General features: G+C 38.2%; 1 pseudogene; it reads right to left on the bottom strand.

The window, feature by feature from the left end:
• Positions 1 to 243: 243 nt before the first annotated feature.
• Positions 244 to 969, bottom strand: LOC112678371 (proteasome subunit beta type-2-like; annotated as a pseudogene).
• Positions 970 to 5,473: the final 4,504 nt, after the last annotated feature.

Raw genomic sequence — 5,473 nt, 5'->3', positions numbered from 1 at the left:
TAATGAATATCCTTATTTTAAAAATCCTACTTAGATGCCTATCTGATTGAAAAATAATAATTGCACTGTTATTAATAAACCAATACTTTTGTACTGCATTTATTGTTGCAAACCCCTATCCAAAAATTTGTCTACAGAAAACATTAATTTTGAAAAAGCTACTGAAAGAAAAATGGCAAATTATTGAATGGATAAAATCTAAAAACCCATCCCCCACATGGGACAATCTCCCCCCACCCCAATTTATTGAGATTCAGCTTTATTGTGAATGAACCATGAATCAAGGATCCATGTCAAGGAGCAGAAAAAGATAAAAGAGCCCATCAAAAAAAGTTCCCTGGCAAGTGGGAGGGAGGGTATGAGGTTAGGAGCCCTGGTAAGGAAGGAAATGTTGTTCTGGTCCTAGTTGCCATTTTTGTCTATGATTCGAACATTGAAGGTTGGTAGATTCAGGATAAAACATTTCTGGAGCTATTTCCTAAGAAGTTCCACTGCCCTCTTACAAGAGATAGTTGGTATGTAGTATTGGTCCAGAATGCTGAGAGTCAGGAAGGCACCATAGCCATGGGTTCCAAAGGATCCTTCGCCAATACTGCCAGGTAGCCCATGTAGTAGAGTGCTGGACCCTCATGCTCATCATAACTGGACAGGAGGAGATTGACATGATATGGGGTCTGACTCCAAAGACAGTCAGGTTTTGGCATGTGAAATTAGCCGCTGCTAAGGGAGAATATCCCTTAGCAGGGAGACCATTCATAACTATTTTGCATCTTATGAAGTTGCACATTTTGCTGAATATATTCTGCAAACTGTACAGGTGTCTCCAGCCTCACCAACGCATAAGAGTAAGATTTCTTCACTCCTCTTAAACATCTTGTTGTGATTGTCCTTTATCTGGACAATACTGCTAGTGGCCACCTGGTTGGAGGTGAGAAGGACTTAGTCGGAGACTCGGATGAGGTATTCCATAGTGAAGGACAGAGTGTGGGACTCACCAGCTTCTTGGTCTCACAAGTGAGATATGACAAAGGACACTATTATGCTCAGGAATTGCCTAAAAGGAATTACATTTATTTTTTTCAGATTAATTTTTTTCACATTAATGCATTCCTGTACCTAGAAGTAACAGATTTGTGCATATCGTGGCTCTTGTCTGCTCAAGGCTTAGCTATGCACCATGCTTTGCTTGGCATTCCTGCTCTTTCAAAGGGAGGATAGATTGCAGCAGGAGAATTAGAAGCTAAGAAACTGACAACACATGTTTGTCTTTTTTTTTTTTTTTAAGATTTTATTTATTTATTCATGAGAGACAGAGAGAGAGAGGCAGAGACACAGACAGAGGGAGAAGCAGGCTCCATGCAGGGAGCCTGACGTGGGACTTGATCCTGGGACCCCTGAGATGAAGGCAGACCCTGAACCACTGAGCCACCCAGGGATTCCACATGTTTATCTTTCAATGGGATTCTAATCTCTTAAAAAATAAACCTGGGCTTCATCTTTATGATAATTCTTTACATGAGCCATGGGCCAAAGTTTCAATCATACATCCCTTTTTAGTTTTAATGAGACAGCGTCATGTGTTTCATGGTAAAATTCAGGAGATTCTTGCTTAGCTATCAAATTTATTCTAACTGGATGATAGAAATTTATAACTGGAAACAATGTTTGTATCATTAAACTAATTTTCTTATTTTATAAATGAGTAACCAGAAATCTAAAACTATTTAATGGATGATACAGGATTATAGAGATGGAACCAAGGTCAGTGCTCTTTCCACTATACCAAGTTGACTTTATCACGTAAGATTTATTTCCCTTTAAACACTGAGAAAGGCTATATTCTTTAGAAGCTGGTGTCTGAATTTATTAATTATTCATATTATGATCAGCATCTTACTTTCCCCTCATGTAGGCAGAGCAATGCTACCTGAAGATGTCCATATTCTCATTCTTAGAATCTGCGATTATGTACCTTACATGGCCAAAGGATCTTTGCAGATGAAATTAAAATTATAAACCTTAAGACACAGACTTTATTGGGTGGACTCAATGTTATGCGCCAGGCTTTAAAAGTGTAAGAGGAAAAAATAAAATAAAATAAAATAAAATAAAATAAAATAAAAGTGTAAGAGGAGGACAGAATAGTAACTCAGAGTGATGAGATAGAATAAGAGAAAGGAAGCATTTGAATCCCCAGAAGGGTACCATTGTTGGCTTTGAAGATGAAGGGAGAAAGCCATGAGCCAAGGTATGCAGATAGTCTCTAGAATTTGTAAAGGCAAGGAAACAGATTCTCCCATAAGCCTCCAGAAAGACCAGAGTCTTGCTGAAATCTTTCAGCCTTTTAAGACATGAAGCAAAGGAACCAACCAAGTTGGTTGGTCTGGCCACCACGTTTGTGGCAATTTGTTACTATAGCAATAGAAAAATAATATGTTCTTCTTTATTCGTCATCTCCTTCATTTTCATAATCTCTTTATAATCCTCCTCCTCATCAATTGTCATCATTACCATTGTTGCCCACTTTTATTGAGTGTCCCTTAAATATGAAGCCCTGGGCTTAGTGTTTCAGATTCATTGTCTCTGATCTTTCAACAATCCTAATAGGTAGACATGAACTCATCTTGACAAATAAGGTGACTGAGTTAAGCAATTTGTCATAGGCCACAAAGAAAAGTATAGGATCCTCCTGGAGAGCTACCTCTGGATGAAGAATTATTTCAACTTTGTAGATGAGTAAAACCTATAATACTGTATTATTTGTTTCCAATATAATTTCCTTATGAGGGGAAGAGACAAAAAGATCTTTTAAATTGTTAAAGTGATTCCTAGGCAAGTGATTGTCAGCAGAGTTTAGCTGTAGAGAAAGAAAAAGTGTGTATATACAGACAAGAAATTTAAAAAATGTTTTAGCCATACATATCCAAATGAACATAGTATTTTGGGTGATCATATTGCATTAGAGTGTACATTGTAGTAAACATTCCGTCTACAAGCCTAGAGATGATTGATTATCTTATGTGATTTTGCAAGAAGCTTTGCTTCTTAGATGCAGAGATTTTCTAATGTCTTCATTAATTGATCTAGTATTAAGTTCAAATTAGCTAAGCATCACTATGTGTTTACATTATCTGAATTAATTGGCTGAAAATATGTATTCTGGTCTCCGAGTGTGGAAACAATAAAAAAATATGAAGGGAATGGATGCTTATTAACTACCATTTGCTGCTGTATTCTAAATCTGTAGATTGCAGGAAGGCTTGGAGACTACATGAGTCTGTGCTATGGCATTGTGGCACCAGGTGTAAGGTGCAAGCTGGAACCCAAGAATGCATGGCAATGTTAGTGGAGTTTTGAAAGGGGACTTGGTGAATATTCTAGAAATCAGGGAAACTGTAACAGGAAAAAAGTAAAAGACAGAAAAAAAGGCTTATAGAAAAACACCCACACATGCACACACCCGCACAGAGTCATAAAATAGATCTAGAAAAAATAGATCTAGAAAAAAGATAGAAAAAAGACTAGAAATACTTAAAATTGAAGTGTCAGGAAAGGTACTTGTAACTTCAAAAAAATTTTTTTTAAACAAGTTTGATGTGTTAGGGTACAGAGTTTAGGATGAGGTAAGTTTAAAAACCAGAAATTTTAAGGTAGTTTTTTATGTCCCACCTCATTTTTAAAGCATTGTCCTTACTTCATATAAAAATATCAAACCAACAGCTAACTAACATTTATGTAGCATTTATTGATAGAAAAGCTTAATTGTTTTGGCCATTAGTTGACACTGTTAGTGAACAAAAGAGCTGGGATTTGGTTTTAATTCTTCCTGATATTCAAGTCTATTTGTTTTGAACCACTACACTGCATTTTTTTTTAAACACATGTAGAATGTATCCTTGTATCTGGTCAGGATGATTAAAGACTTTCATTTTTTTAAAAGATTTTATTTATTTATTCATGAGAGACACACAGAGGCAGAGACATAGGGAGAGGGAGAAGCATGCTCCCTCTAGGGAGCCTGGTGCAGGATTTGATCACAGGACCCCAGGATCATGACCTGAGCCAAAGGCAGATGCTGAACCACTGAGCTACTCAGGCTTCCCAAGACTTTCATTTTTGTTCCGAAATTCTGGGTCTGGGTCCTTGAAGAACTCAAGAAGAAAAGGAGCATAGGGTCATGCTCTTGCTATCCTCAAGAAAGATGGATAAGATTCATGGTCAGATTCCTTTTTTCAGATTTCTCTTGGAAATCCAGACACCATGTTTTTCAATGTCTACATAAAATAGAAAGCAGGGTAGAGGAGACTGAGAGTTGCCACAAATATCAATTCTTTCATTTGTCTTTAGTAATAGAACATCCAGTGTTAATCTGGATGCCAATGTTTGTACCTTTTGGGCTTTTGTACCCTCCTTTGCTGCTAGGTTTATGTGATTTATGTGATTATGCTTGAGACAAAGAGGCAAGTTGGGTAGAACTTCTAAGAAGGCTCTTAGAAGAAGGAAGCTAGAACATTGGAAGGAATACCACGTTGGTCCTTCTGCCATTACTTTTTCCTGCTGTCTGGAGCAGGCAGGATGACTAGAGTTCTAGCAGTCATTTTGTACCATGAGGATGAAAGCCAGAATTAGGATGATGGAGCAAAAGGCTAGGTGACTTCTTGGTTACACCAGTACTGGGCTTTCTATACCTGGACTTGAGAGAAATTGAGTTGATGACATTGAGACAATGCTATTTTGGGTTTTCTAAAAGAGTCAAGATAATATAATCCCACCTGAAGACAACTGCTGTATGAATCTGAGTCCTCATAAAAGCAGACAGGATTGGACATGTAAAAGATTTATTGTGATAAAACTCAAGGTCTGTGAAGAAAAAAAGTGGGGAGGAAGCCCTGGAAAGAGAAAGGAAAAGAGCAGGGGCAAGCAGAGTCTCACTCTGCCGGGCAGTTCTACAAAGAATTTGGCCAGAACAAAGCTGTCCATCTGGGAAGGCCTGCTTCCCTCAAGCAAGTATCTTCCTGAGTATCCCTCACAGTCATAGGCCTGTGGTGTATCCCAGTATTTGGCTTGAAATAGTGAGTGCAGTGGTAGGTTCAGAGCTCAGCAACTAGGCATTTGCATCACACTTTCCACAGAAAAACTAGTTGAGGTGCATTTTCATGGCCACAAGAATTATTCAATTTTGATTATGGCTGTTTATGTACTCCTCTTCCTCAAAAATATTCTTAGAGATGGGAGTGGTGGCAAACTGTCTCAAAACCTTTTAATTGGGACAACCCTAGAAACTGTGTCTTGGTGGCATCCTGTTACTAGCGTTCCTCAAAGGTTGGGGTACCTGTTGTAGGCTGAATCCATTTTGGAGGTGAGAGTGAGAAAGCACACATCTGTGGTTTCTCCCAGTTTGGAAAGTAAATGGGAACTCTTTTTTTTTTTTGGAACTCTTAACATAGATTCAGCCACAGCCAGTCCGAGGCTG

Source organism: Canis lupus, chromosome 29 (assembly GCF_003254725.2).
Source record: "Canis lupus dingo isolate Sandy chromosome 29, ASM325472v2, whole genome shotgun sequence".
Lineage (NCBI taxonomy): Eukaryota > Metazoa > Chordata > Mammalia > Carnivora > Canidae > Canis > Canis lupus.
The sequence above is the reverse complement of the archived record's forward strand: the minus strand, read 5'-3'. Positions and strand labels throughout refer to the sequence as shown.